Source organism: Nomascus leucogenys, chromosome 4 (assembly GCF_006542625.1).
Source record: "Nomascus leucogenys isolate Asia chromosome 4, Asia_NLE_v1, whole genome shotgun sequence".
NCBI lineage: Eukaryota > Metazoa > Chordata > Mammalia > Primates > Hylobatidae > Nomascus > Nomascus leucogenys.
The window spans coordinates 78,700,255-78,715,546 of NC_044384.1; the positions used below are offsets into that span (position 1 = coordinate 78,700,255).

The following is a 15,292-nucleotide window of genomic DNA, read 5'->3' on the forward strand; positions in this document are numbered from 1 at the left end:
AAAAAGTCAAACTGTTGAACAATTATTTGTAATTTGTAATTTGTAATTCTTCAAATTTTTATTACATTCCAGTGATACAGGCCATAATTAAATATATTCTATTTAATCCACCATTTCCAGAAAAGAGCAAAACCTTATAGATTGTTTTTCTTATTTATTATAAAATTTGTCCTGAAAATTTATCTTTTTAAAGTTTGGTAAACTAAAGAAAAAGGATAAATGCACTCATTCTCTTTCATTACATTTCTTGCATGTGTTCACCATCTCCCTAGAAAATTTGCAGGAGAAAAAGTGACTCATGTAAATATTGGCGGGGGATTTTGCTAGATGGTTGTAGGCAATCGAAATCTTTTCCAATTCTGATCTAATAAGAAGATGGTCAGTTTGTGGCATTGTGCAGAATGCAGAATCGGGTAAAACCAGGAATGTTGTTGAATGAAGAGCACTGTAAATAAAAGAAGGTAAAAAGGAATACTTAGACCAACTAAGACCAACTACCTGTATTTAGAGTGGGTATTTCTGATTTCTACATTATGTAGGCTAGTGTCTCCAGACCTCCACGGTCCACAAAAACAACAATGGAGAGCCATTTGAAGTATTTCAAAAGGTCTAATGGAATTGGACATGAGTACTTTCTCATATCATCTTGCAGTGATACAATTGGGCTCTTACTACTCAGAAATTATTAATCAAAGCTCTGTATTTAAATAAAAATTAAATCAATATTATCTCAAAACAGAATTCATTTTTTTAACAGGTAAAAAAAAACAGAAAGTAACAGAGGTCAAATCATATCCTTAAGAAATTGCAGAACTGGAATTCAACACCTATTTTTCATCCCAGAGTAATAACTTGAAATTTTATGTTGAGATTATTATTTTCGTTAAGGTCAGAAAATTTCTGTAAGGAGAAAGAGAACTCAAGGAAAAGCCCCAGGTGGGGGAAATGGAAGCAAAGAAGAGAGAAGAGTTGAATAATGGGAGAGACTGAGGACCATAAACCTTGTTTACTGAAAGAATCAGAGATAATGAGATATCAGAGAAGCAACCATTCCCTCTAAGTCTTGCCCTGTGACCTTGACCCAGATCCCTCAAAAAGACAATTCTTGACAAGGTTAAAATTAATTATTTCTTGTACAAAGGAATTTTCCAGATGGGCCCCATTGCACTCTAAGATGGGTGCCTTTGGCTACAAAACTTGCTGTTTACTCACAGCAAAAGAGATGACCACAACTTCAGATCTGCTTAAACGTGCTGTTGAGAGCAGAGAATAAAGGAGAAAAGCCAATTCAAGGGAGAAAACATTCCAGGTACTTGCTCTCTGGTGTCATGGTTGTCATGGAGCTTTTGTCCCTGCAGATTTCATGCCCCACTTTGCCATGTCCCCACTGGATTCATTCCCTACTTCCTGATGGTCTATATGATGGTCTCATGACTGTAGATTTTCTTTACTAACTTTGGAGTCATTTGAGCTGGAAAGGATATAGGAATCTAGGGATCTTATAGTCCAAACTATCAATTTCAGGTGGAGAACCTGAGGCCAGAGAAGCTAAGGGATTGTCCCAAGATAGCACATCTTGCAGGTAATACAGCTTGATAACAATAAGTTAAATATATGTACATATTTGTATTTCTGTGGTATCACTTATAATATCTCCTTTTTCATTTGTGATTGTCTTTATTTGGGTCTCCTCTCTTCTTGGTTAGTCTCACTAATGGCTTATCAATTTTTGTTTATTATTTTAAAAACCAAATTTTTGCTTCATTTATCCTTTATATCATTTTTGGTCTCTATTTCATTTAGTTCTACTATAATCATTGTTATTTCTTTATTTCTGCTAATTTTGAATTTGGTTTGATCTTGCTTTTCTACATCCCATCAATACCTAATTTATTGAGAGTTTTTAGCATGAAGTTGTTGAATTTTGTCAAAGGCCTCTCCTGCATCTATTGAGATAATCATATGGTTTTTGTCATTGGTTCTGTTTATATGCTGGATTACATTTATTGATTTGCATATGTTGAACCAGACTTGCACCCCAGGGATGAAGCCCACTTGATCATGGTCGACAAGCTTTTTGATGTGCTGCTGGATTCGGTTTCCCAGTATTTTATTGAGGATTTTTACAGAGTTGTTCATCAGGGATATTGGTCCAAAATTCTCTTTTTTTGTTGTGTCTGTGCCAGGCTTTGGTATCAGGATGATGCTGGCCTCATAAAATGAGTTAGGGAGGATTCTCTCTTTTTCTATTGATTGGAATAGTTTCAGAAGGAATGGTACCAGCTCCTCCTTGTACCTCTGGTAGAATTCGGCTGTGAATCCATCTGGTCCTGGACTTTTTCTGGTAGGTAAGCTATTAATTATTGCCTCAATTTCTGAGCCTGTTATTGGTCTATTCAGAGATTCAACTTCTTCCTTGTTTAGTCTTGGGAGGTTGTATGTGTCGAGGAATTTATCCATTTCTTCTAGATTTTGAAGTTTATTTTCATAGAGGTGTTTATAGTATTCTCTGATGTTAGTTTGTATTTCTGTGGGATCAGTGGTGATATCCCCTTTATCATTTTTTATTGCATCTATTTGATTCTTCTCTCTTTTCTTCTTTATTAGTCTTGCTAGTGGTCTATCAATTTTCTTGACCTTTTCAAAAAACAAGCTCCTGGATTCATTGATTTTTTGAAGGGTTTTTTGTGTCTCCATTTCCTTCAGTTCTGCTCTGATTTTACTTATTTCTTGCCTTCTGCTAGCTTTTGAATGTGTTTGCTCTTGTTTCTCTAGTTCTTTTAACGGTGATGTTAGGGTGTCAATTTTGGATCTTTCCTGCTTTCTCTTGTGGGCATTTAGTGCTATAAATTTCCCTCTACACACTGGTTTGAATGTGTCCCAGAGATTTTGGTATGTTGAGTCTTTCTTCTCATTGGTTTCAAAGAACATCTTTATTTCTGCCTTCATTTTGTTATGTACCCAGTAGTCATTCAGGAGCAGGTTGTTCAGTTTCCATGTAGTTGAGTGGTTTTGAGTGAGTTTCTTAATCCTGAGTTCTAGTTTGATTGCACTGTGGTCTGAGAGACAGTTTGTTATAATTTCTGTTCTTTTACATTTGCTGAGGAGAGCTTTACTTCCAACTATGTGGTCAGTTTTAGCATAGGTGTGGTGTGCTGCTGAGAAGAATGTATATTCTGTTGATTTTGGGTGGAGAGTTCTGTAGATGTCTATTAGGTCTGCTTGGTGCAGAGCTGAGTTCAAGTCCTGGATATCCTTGTTAACTTTCTGTCTCGTTGGTCTGTCTAATGTTGACAGTGGGGTGTTAACGTCTCCCATTATTGTTGTGTGGGAGTCTAAGTCTCTTTGTACGTCACTCAGGACCTGCTTTATGAATCTGGGTCCTCCTGTATTGGGTGCATATATATTTAGGAAAGTTAGCTCTTCTTGTTGAATTGATCCCTTTACCGTTGTGTAATGGCCTTCTTTGTCTCTTTTGATCTTTGTTGGTTTAAAGTCTGTTTTATCAGAGACTAGGATTGCACCCGCTGCCTTTTTTTGTTTTCCATTTGCTTAGTAGATCTTCCTCCATCCCTTTATTTTGAGCCTATGTGTGTCTCTGCACATGAGATGGGTTTCCTGAATACAGCACACTGATGGGTCTTGACTCTTTATCCAATTTGCCAGTCTGTGTCTTTTAATTGGGGCATTTACCCCATTTACATTTAAGGTTAATATTGTTATGTGTGAATTTGATCCTGTCGTTATGATGTTAGCTGGTTATTTTGCTCGTTAGTTGATGCAGTTTCTTCCTGGCATTGATGGTCTTTACAATTTGGCATGTTTTTGCAGTGCCTGATAGTCATTCTTCCTTTCCATGTTTAGTGCTTCCTTCAGGAGCTCTTTTAGGGCAGGCCTGGTGGTGACAAAATCTCTCCACATTTGCTTGTCTGTGAAGGATTTATTTCTCCTTCACTTATGAAGCTTAGTTTGGCTGGATATGAAATTCTGGGTTGAAAATTCTTTTCTTTAAGAATGTTGAATATTGGCCCCCACTCTCTTCTGGCTTGTGGAGTTTCTGCCAAGAGATCAGCTGTTAGTCTGATGGGCTTCCCTTTGTGGGTAACCCGACCTTTCTCTCTGGCTGCCCTTAATATTTTTTCCTTCATTTCAACTTTGGTGAATCTGTTAGTTATGTCTCTTGGAGTTGCTCTTCTTGAGGAGTATCTTTGTGGTGTTCTCTGTGTTTCCTGAATTTGGATGTTGGCCTGCCTTGCTAGATTGGGGAAGTTCTCCTGGATAATATCCTGCAGAGTGTTTTCCAACTGGGTTCCATTCTCCCTGTCACTTTCAGGTACACCAATCAGATGTAGATTTGGTCTTTTCACATAGGCCCATATTTCTTGGAGGCCTTGTTCATTTCTTTTTATCCTTTTTCCTCTAAACTTCTCTTCTCACTTCATTTCATTCATTTGATCTTCCATCACTGATACCCTTTCTTCCAGTTGATTGAATCAGCTACTGAGGCTTGTGCATTCATCACGTAGTTCTTGTGTCATGGTTTTCAGCTCCATCCGGCCCTTTAAGGACTTCTCTGCATTGGTTATTCTAGTTAGCCATTCATCTAATTTTTTTTTTAAGGTTTTTAACTTGTTTGGATGGGTTGGAACTTCCTCCTTTAGCTCAGAGTAGTTTGATCATCTGAAGCCTTCTCTCAACTCATTAAAGTCATTCTCCATCCAGCTTTGTTCCATTGCTGGTGAGGAGCTGCATTCTTCTGGAGGAGGAGAGGCACTCTGATTTTTAGAGTTTCCAGTTTTTCTGCTCTGTTTTTTCCCCGTCCTTGTGGTTTTATCTACCTTTGGTCTTTGATGATGGTGATGTACAGATGGGGTTTTGGTGTGGATGTCCTTTCTTTTTGTTAGTTTTCCTTCTAACAGACAGGACCCTCAGCTGCAGGTCTGTTGGAGTTTCCTGGAGGTTCACTCCGGACCCTGTTTGCCTGGGTATCAGCAGCAGAGGCCACAGAACAGCGGATATTGGTGAACAGCAAATGTTGCTGCCTGATCGTTCCTCTGGAAGTTTTGCCTCAGAGGAGTACCTGGCCATGTGAGGTGTCAGTCTGCCCCTACAGGGGGGTGCCTCCCAGTTAGGCTACTCGGGGTTCAGGGACCCACTTGAGGAGGCAGTCACTCGGTTCTCAGATCTCCAGCTGCGTGCTGGGAGAATCACTACTCTCTTCCAAGCTCTCAGACAGGGACATTTAAGTCTGCAGAGGATTCTGCTGCCTTTTGTTTGGCTGTGCCCTGCCCCCTGAGGTGGAGTCTACAGAGGCAGGCAGGCCTCCTTGAGCTGCAGTGGGCTCCACACAGTTTGAGCTTCCTGGCCACTTTGTTTACCTACTCAAGCCTTGACAATGGCGAGCACCACTCCCCCAACCTGACTGCCACCTTGCAGTTTGATCTCAGACTGCTGTGCTAGCAATGAGCGAGGCTCTGTGGGTGTAGGACCCTCCGAGCCAGGCATGATATATAATCTCCTGGTGTTCCATTTGCTAAGACCATTGGAAAAGCGCAGTATTAGGGTGGGAGTGACCCGATTTTCCAGGTGCCATCTGTCACCCCTTTCTTTGACTAGGAAAGGGAATTCCCTGACCCCTTGTGCTTCCCAGGTGGGGCGATGCCTCACCCTGCTTTGGCTCATGCTCAGTGCACTGCACCCACTGTCCTGCACCCACTTCCAACATTCCCCAGTGAGATGAACCCAGTACCTCAGTTGAAAATGCAGAAATCACCCATCTTCTGTGGTGCTCACACTGGGAGCTGTAGACTGGAGCTGTTCCTATTCGGCCATCTTGGCTCCATCCCTGAGGGTGTGGTTTTGAAGGTGTGAGGGTTACCTAGCTTTTTCATGTATCCCATGTTTTTAGGTTGGTTTCTGCACACCTGATGTAACAGTTCTTTTTATTTTTGAATTTACTTTACTTAGGGGAGAACTTTTTTCTTAAAGATGTGACAACTCTGTTGATTGGGTGTAGCCTTCTGGCTTTACTCCTGGGTGTATGCAATAGTGAAGATGCTGTATGTTATTTGGCTAGCCTCAGTGTGTTAGGGTAGTTATTTATGGGGGCAGTGGTGAATTTGTGCTCCAGTTTGAATGCCAGATTCATCCATCTTCAGATTAAGTGATGGTGAATTAAGCATGTCTATCATTGTGACCTGGGGAAGCATATCCTAACACCTCTGTTGGTGGATCCAGGAAGATCAATTCTGTGGCCTCTGAATGATGTTTCTGGATGCTGGTTGTAATAGCAGTGTACCGGGTAAGTGAGTGGGTTATTTTGCTCCTGGGTATAGTGGGTGATGGTGGTGGCAGTGGTAGTAAGATGTCCTTCTAGTTTCCACACACTGTACTTTTTTATTGGAAGTGGTTGAAATGGACTGCTCAAGCCAGCCTCCAGGCCAATAGATGACACTTGCAGGTTGGAGCTAGCCAAGCTGGTAGCAGTATTCCAAGCTTTGTGCCCTGGGAGAAGTACTCAGGTGTCTCAAGTGGTGGACTGAGCTGTGAAACATCCAGAAACCTAGATCCTACAATCTCAGGGGGTATTAAAACTGGGTGGACCCAGACCAGGTAATCTTGCTCTCAGGTTCCCTAACAGGGTGTGCATGCACCAACTGTGACTAGGGAGTGGGATGGTCCTCAGTCCTCTGGTGAAATGCTTGGGTGAAAGGTAATCACTGCTGTGTTGATGTTCTGCCACTGTGGGATGGTGCTGGTCCCCGTAATTACTGCTTTGACCAGTGAGTTGGGGGCTTGTGCCTTCTCATGACCCAATCCCAAAAGGGCCTCCTCCCCTGTCCTGGCTGTGGTAGCTGACCCAGCTGTTTAGTCAGTCCCAGCAGTTCTCACCCACCCTGTAATTCAGCCCCAAGCCATAGGAGCTGCTGTTGAGCTCAGTACCAAGTCTCTACATCAATTCTTATCCTGCTCATGTCTGAGATGTTTGCCCAGTTCCAGAACCAGCAGCTGGAGTTCTTGCCATGCTTGGTTCTCAGTTCTGGTTGTGAGAGCACTTTTCCACTCAAGCCGTGGTTCCCCAAGCCACAGTCCAAGTCTCCCTAGTACTGAAGACTGCTGTTTTTGGTTCCCAGGATCATGCACAGTTTTTTTAAGAGATAGGATCAAAAATGGTGCCTTACCGTGGCTGCATAAGTCTGAGGAAGACAGAGACACTCCCTGGAGTAGTTCCTTCTCACAATATCCCAGCTGCTCCCTAAGTTAGATTCAGGGATTGGGTGCGCCAAGGTGCTTGCCCGTGTCCTGGATTGTATAGTTTCATCAGTGGGAAAATAGACCCATAGAAAAACATTCACTCACCCTCTCCCATACTGGAGATTCACTCCCAGTTTTTGACCAGTCCTGGCCATGCAGGCTGCCTGTTTTACTTCTGTTGAACTCCCATGTTCCTTCTTGGATAATATATTTATGTTGTCATTGTTGTTTTGGTTCTCCAAGATAGGTGAGGCATGCTGAAAATGCTTCTAATAAGCCATCATTTGACCCAACGATTTCTCTTCTGAGACTCTATATGAAGACGATTATGCATGTACATAAGGATGTGTGCACAGGTATTTTCATTGTGCTAATGCCTTTTAGAGGTCTCTCAAATAATCTTATTACTTCACTTAAATTCAAAAATCAAGTTTAGATTCTGTGGAGCTGAAATGCTTACTAGTTGCCTCCTCATTGGCTCTATGGTCATCTAATTTTTTACAAGGGCACCAAAAGACACAATGAAGAAAGGATAGTCCTCTTTAATAAATAGTGCTGAGAAAACTAGATTTTCTTATGCAAAAAATGAATTTGGACCTTTATGTTACATCATATACAAAAATCAACTGAAAATGGATTAAAGACCTAGATGTAAGACCTGAAACTCATATAAGAAAATATAGGGGAAAAGCTCTTTGACATTGGCCTTTGCAATTATTTTTCTGAATAGCAAACCAAAAGCTCAAAATACAAAAGCAAAAAGAAATAAATGGAACTACATCAAACTAAAAAGCTTCTGCACAGCTTAATAAATTGGGGGAAAATGTTGCAAACTGTGTAGCAGATAAGAGTTAATACCTAATATTTATAAGTCATAATATTTAATAGCAAGAAAAATACAACCTGATTTTTAAAATGGACATAAGACCTGAGTATATATTTATCCAAAAAGGAAATAAAAATGGCCAACAGGTATATGAAAAGGTGTTCATCATTACTGATCATCAGAGAAATGCAAATCAAAACCACAGTGAGATACCATCTCACACCAGTCAGAATGGCTACTAGTAAAAAGTAAAAAAAAAAAAAAAAAACATGCTGGCAAGGTTGCAGAGAAAATGGAGCACTTATACACTGTTGGTGGGAGCATAAATTAGTTTAACCATTATGGAAAGCAGTATGGTGATTCCCCAAAGAGCTGAAAACAGAGCTACCATTTGACCCAGCAATCCCATTACTGAGTATATCCTTAGAGGAACATAAGTCATTCTACCACAAAGACACATACACAAATGTTCATTGCAGCACTGCTCACAATAGCAAAGACATGAAATCTAAATGCCCATCAAAGACAGACTGGATAAAGAAAATGTGGTACATATACACCATGGAATACTACGTAACCATGAAAAAAGAATGAGATTATGGTTTTTGTGGGAACATGGATGAAGCTGGAGGCCATTATACTTAGCAAAGTAACACAGAAACAGAAAACCAAATGCTACATGTTCTCACCTATAAGTGGGAGCTAAATGATGAGAATTCATTCATGAACACTAACAAGGGAACAACAGACACTGGGGCCTAATGAGGGTTTAGGGTGAGAGGAAGGAGAGGAACAGAAAAAAATAACTATTGGGTACCAGGCTTAGTATCTGGGTGACAAAATAATCTGTACAACAAACCCCCATGACATGAGTTTACCTATATAACAAACCTGCACATGTTCTCTGAACCTAAAATAAAAGTTAAAAAAGAAAAGAAAAGAAATGAAGAAAACACAGTATGGCATCCTAAGTTCCTGTCATTTCTCTACACATAATATTTACCAGCCGTTTGTTCTGAAAAACATAATCACCTTTTAAGGTTTAATCTACCTGGGTTCTCATCGTGGAAACTGACTTTTTAAACTGTATTCAATGTCAGTGACACTGTTTCAAGCAGATCACTTGGTGATGGCTGACTACAATGGCACCACCAATCCAGGAAGTAAAGTTTGTACTTCTTCTCTCTACCTAGCTATTCTTGTGACATACAAAGAGTCACTTACATATTCTTGTTTCTATCTTCATTATAGAAACAGCAATATCTACCCAAATGTTTTTCTTACTAATGTAAATGTGTTGCTCCATTTGTCACCCTCTTGAGGGCCTCTTTGATTTCCTTGTTCCTCAAACTATAGATCAGAGGGTTTAACATGGGGATAAGGATAACAAAGAACACTGAGAGCACCTTGTCCTGCTCCATGGAGTGGCTAGAGCTACGATGCATGTACACAGAAAGGGCTGTGCCATAGAAAAGAGCCACAGCTGCCAGGTGAGAGGCACAGGTATTGAAGACCTTGGCATGACCTTTGGTTGATGATATTTTCAGTATGGAAGCTACAATGAAACCATAAGACAAAAGGATAACAAGCAAAAAGCCCAACCCAACAAAATAGCTACCAGAAAAAGAATCATTTGGCTGATAAAGGGGTTGGAGCAAGACAAGGAAATAGTCTGTAGAATGTTACAGAAGAAATGTTGAATGATATTTGGCCCACAATAGTGGAGCTTAAAGCAAGGGACTGTATGAACTAAGCTACTAAGGAATCCACCCCCATAGACTCCAGCTACCATCTTCCAACAGATACTAGGGACTATGATTGCTGAGTACTGCAAAGGGCTGCCAATGGCCACATATCTGTCACAGGCCATGATGACCAAGAGGCAGCACTCAGCCAGACTCGTCCAGGCCCCAACAAAATAATGAGTGGCACAAGCAAGGAAGGAAATTGTCTTATCTTTTAAGAAGTCTGAAAGCATGCTTGGGCTGATGGTAGAAGAATAGCAGATGTCTATAAATGACAGGAAACTGAGAAAAAAGTACATGCGTGTGTGCAGGTGAGAGTCTATTCTGAGGAGGATGATAAGACCTATGTTCCAAATCAGGGTCACAAGGTAGATCACCAGGAAGACTGGAAAGAGGATGAGCTGCAGCTCTTTTTCATCTGAGATTCCTAGGAGAAAAAACATGGCCAGAGAGCTGTGGTTCCCACTCACTTCCATGGATCCGCTTGGTGCCATCTGCTGAGAAAAAGGAATGAAAAGGAAATGGGTTTATTCCCAGAAAAGAAAAAGAAACACTACTTTTTTTCAGTCATGAAGCTGGCTAAATATAAAACCTTGAATCATCAATGTTGAGTTAATTTGTGTCTTTCATATATACAATCATGAAACTTTACTGAAATTTTTTAGATAACTATCGTGCTGTCTTTGGGGACAAAGACAGTAAATAAGCATAATTAGTATGATACCACCTAAAATGTCTTAATTTCTTGTGTTCCTGTTTTACAAATACATGAGACTTTGAAGATATGCTAAATTAAGAAAATTCTGTCATTCTCTATACAGTTGACCCTTGAACAACATGGATTTGAACTATGCAGCTCCACTTATACATGAATTTCTTTTCAATAAGTACAGTGGAAAATATTTTAGAGATCTTTAACAATTTGAAAACAATTCACAAATAATCTACATAACCTAGAAATATCAAAAATATTAAGACAAAGTTAGGTATGTCACAACCACATAAAATATATACAGATATTAGTCTATTTTATCATTTGTCATCACAAAATATACAAAGATCTATTATAAAAAGTTAATTTTAAAAAAAATTATAATGAACACAAATGTATTGGCTTACAGTTCTGGAGGCTGGGAATTCTAAGATCAAGGGGCTAACATCTGGCAAGGGCCCTCTTGCGGTGTCATACCATGACAGAAGACCAAAGAGAGGGCAAGGGAGAGCGTAAAAGAGGGCCAACTTCCCCTTTTTATAATGAACTCTCTCCCTTGATAATGGCATTAATCCATTCTGTCCACCTTCATGGCCTAATCACATTTCATTGGGCCTCATCTCCTAACACTGTTGTAAAAAGTTAAAATTTATCAAAACTTACATACACAGACACTTAACCATTCATGGTGCCATTCACAAATGAGAGAAATATAAACAAACATAAAGATTCAGTATTAAATCATAACTGCATATAATTAACTGTGGTACATACTGTACTGCTGTAATAATGTTGAAACTACCTCCTGTTGCTATTGCAGTGAACTCAAGTGTTAAAAGTATCTGCTTAAAGTGCTTTGCAAGGCTAGTTATCCTCACGTGGGAAATTCATCTCTCCAAAAAAATGTGTATAGCAGTAAAAAGTTATCTCTCATGGTTCTCAGATATTTCTCATTGTGCTTAGTACACTATCATAAACCTTGAATAACACCATGGAACCAATACAAAGTGTGACTAGTGATGCTGGAAGTGCTCCCAAGAAGCAGAAAAATAGTCACGACATCACAAGAAAAAGTTGAGTTGTTTGATATATACCACAGACTGAGGTCTGCAGCTACAGTTGCCTGCCATTATAAGATAAATGAATCCAGCACAAGGACCACTGTGAACAAAAGAAAAGGAAATTCATGAAGCTGTCACTGCAGCTACTCCAGCAGGTACAAAACCCTTATACTTTTTGTGAAATACCTTTTTATCTTATACTGAAAATGCAACTTTTATGTGGGTTCAGGATTGCTATACAAAGGGCATACCTGTAGACTCTGATTCCAGAAAAAGTGAAGTCATTATATGACAGCTTAAAGCCAAAGAAAGGTAAAGAATCTAAAGCTGGAGAATTTAATGCTAGTAAAGAATGACTGGATAATTTTCAAAAGAGGTTTGGCTTTTAAAATGTCAAGATAACAGGAAAAGTAACTTCTGCTGACCAAGAGAAGCAGATGAATTCCCAGACACCATTAAGAAAAAAATCATTAAACAGAAAAGATATCTGCCTGAAGAGATTTTTGATGAAGACAAAAGCATCCTATTCTGGGGCACTGGAGAATGCCACAAAGGACATTTATTAATAAAGAAGAGAAGCAAGTATCAGGATAGGCTAAATTGACTGTTTTGTGCAAATGCAGCTGAGTTTACGATCAGGACTGCCCTTATCTGTAAAGCTGCTAACTCCCAAGCCTCAAAGGGAAAAGATAAACACCAGCTGCCAGTCTTTCAGTTGTACAACAAGAAGGTGTGAATAATGAGAATGCTTTTTCTGGATTAGTTCCAGAATGGATGCTTTGTGAAGTCAGGAAGTACCTTGCCAGTAAGGGACTTCCTTTAAAAAAAATATTTTGATATTGGACAATGCCCCTGACAACCCAGAACCCCATGAGTTCAACACCAAAGGCATCAAAGTGGTCTACTTGCACTCAAAAACAATGTCTCTAATTTAGCCTCTAGATCAGGGGGTCAGAGTGACCTTTAAGTCTCATTACACACGATACTCTATGAAAAGATTGTCAACACTATGGAAAAGGGCCCTAACAGAGAGGACATTATGAAAGTCTGGAAGAATTATATCATTGAAGATGCTGTTGTTGTTACAGAAAAAAACTGTGGAAGCCATCAGGCCCCAAACAATACATTCCTGCTGGAGAAAACGGTGTCCAGCCATTGTGCTTTACTTCACAGCATTTATGACAGAGCCAACCAAGAAAATCATGAAAGAGATTGTGGGCAACTAATAATACTGAGGGGGGTTTCAAGATATGGATCTCAGAGAAATTCAAAAGCTAGTGAACACAACATCAGAGGAATTAACAGAAAACAGCTTGATGGAGATGAGTGCTTCTAGACAAGTGCCAGATAATGAAGAAGAAGACATAGAAGAAGCATTGCCAGAAGACATATTGGCATTAGACAATTGGGCAGAAGGATTCCAATTACTCAAGACTGCTTTTGACTTCTTTTATGACATGGACCCTTCTATGATACAAGCACTGAAACTAAAGCAAATGGTATAGGGTTTGACACCATATAGAAACATTTTTAGAGAAATGAAAAGGGGAAAAAGTCAGACAGAAATTATGATTTATTTTCATAAAGTTACACTGAGTGAGCGTGTCAATCCTGTCTCCCCCTCCATTTCCTCCACCTCTTCTACTTCTGCTACTCCTGAGACAGCAAGACCAATCCCTTCTCTTACTCTTCCTCCTTAGCCTACACAAGCCAGTATTTCTAAAAACCCCTATGCAACATGAAGACAATGGGAATGAAGGTCATTATGATGACCTATTTCCACTTAATGAATAGTAAATACTTTATTTTCCTTATGACTTTCTTAATAACATTTTCCTCTAGCTTACTTTGTTGTAAAAATACAGTACAAAATACATGTAACATTTACAATGTGTTAATTGACTATTTACATTATTGATAAGGCTTCCAGTTAACAGTAGGCTATTATAATACAAGTTTTGTGGGAATCTAAAGTCATATGCCAATTTTTGACTGCACAGGGAGTCAGTGCCCTTAGCCCTTGCATTTTTCAAAGGTGAACTGTATAGTGAAATAGGATGACTCTGTTCAAGCATGACTCCACTATTCACTCAATACCTCAAGAAGACCTTAGATCATCCTGGGCCTCATATGTAAAATGAAGTACTCTTTAAAATCTCCTTGAGAACTAACATTCAATGAATCTATAATAAGTGAGTATTGACAATTCTGTAACTGCTTTTAGGCTCTCATAAAGCCTGGAAAGATATAACAAAAACATAGCAAGATGGTATGAAGTCACATGCCAAGAAGCAGCTTGGAAATGGGTATTACTTATCCAACTTAATAACTCTGGGAAGGCTCCTGAGAAGTTAGATAACAAAGGTTGAAATATTTGTTATATTCATTATATTTCCTTCCTTGCAGTTGCATTTTTTCTCAAATCAGAAATATTTATAAGTTAAATTTTCTCTGACAGTAATTCTTTAACTTATTTGGGCCAGTGATGCTTTTAAAAATCTTTTGGAAACTCTGGATCCACTACCCAGTAAACTGCAACCACTTACAACCTTTGTATACAGTTTAAGTGAATTCTCAATCACCTTCAAGCCTATCCGTGGTACCCAGGTTAAAGGCTACTCCTACAAGGGATAGTGACTCAAACTCATACAAGGCTTAGGATGTCTAGGCAATTACATGAGTATTAGGAATTGAGGTAGAATTTTGAGAAGTCCTTTTCTCGTTTTCACTTTGGAGCCAGTTCAGGGAAAGCAAAGCATTAAGTCTTCAGCCAAATGGTAAATAACCAATAGAATTTTTTGCCTCAGGCACTGTATGCTGTCTTCAATATTCTATAGCTATCATTCTTTCTAGATCATTAGAATATTCCCCAACCAAAACATATGTTTATTCAAATGTATTCACGTTAGGAAGAAAGTCATGGGGAACCTTGAAGGCAGAAAATAGCTGTCAAATATAACCTGGGAGTTGTGTCTAAGGGTAGAAGTCAAAATCTCAAACATTTCCATTGCTGTGATATTAATGGAATAAACTATGTATGAACTACAAGTATTTGTCAACATTACCCATCCAAAATATCTTCCTTCTTCCTAACCATTTCCCAGTCTCCTAGTTCCAAAAAGAAAAAGAAAATCTCCACAGAAGCATCACACTATTCTTAGAGAAGCACACCCTAAGTGGTTCTTTTCCCAAAATGAGATCAGTCATGGCTTCCTGTTGCACTACATTGAAAAAATTTTCAAGAAATTCAAGATGTTTAATTGGAAAAGAACATTTAGAGGTTTGTCATTAATATGAAAGGGGAGGATGGTAGCAGACAGACAATGCATTTGGCATCCCAGACTTAGGGGTTGCTCTGTCCACAGTAAGACTGAATAGAGAAAGAATCTTGTGGGAAGAGAACAGAAAGTTGTATTCGTTACCTTTTTCATCATCATCATCACCAACAGAAGAACAAAGATTTATTGAGTAGCTACAATACATACTGATCTTCTCCTTGTAACTATAAAGATATGTACAATTTTCTCTAATTTATGCTCATTCAATAAAGGAAACTTAAATCTGCTATACTATTTACTAAACACAATATTTGTATTCTGAAAATTGCCTCTATATTTCTATCATATGTCTCTGGAATCCCAGGTAGATGTTTGTTGGATCTTCTTGCTCTGTCCTCCACATCAATAAAACATTC

At 39.1% G+C, this 15,292-nt stretch overlaps 1 pseudogene; it reads right to left on the minus strand.

Annotated features, from left to right (window-relative positions):
- Positions 1 to 9,363: 9,363 nt before the first annotated feature.
- Positions 9,364 to 10,319, minus strand: LOC100590685 (annotated as a pseudogene).
- Between the last annotated feature and the right edge of the window lie 4,973 nt (positions 10,320 to 15,292).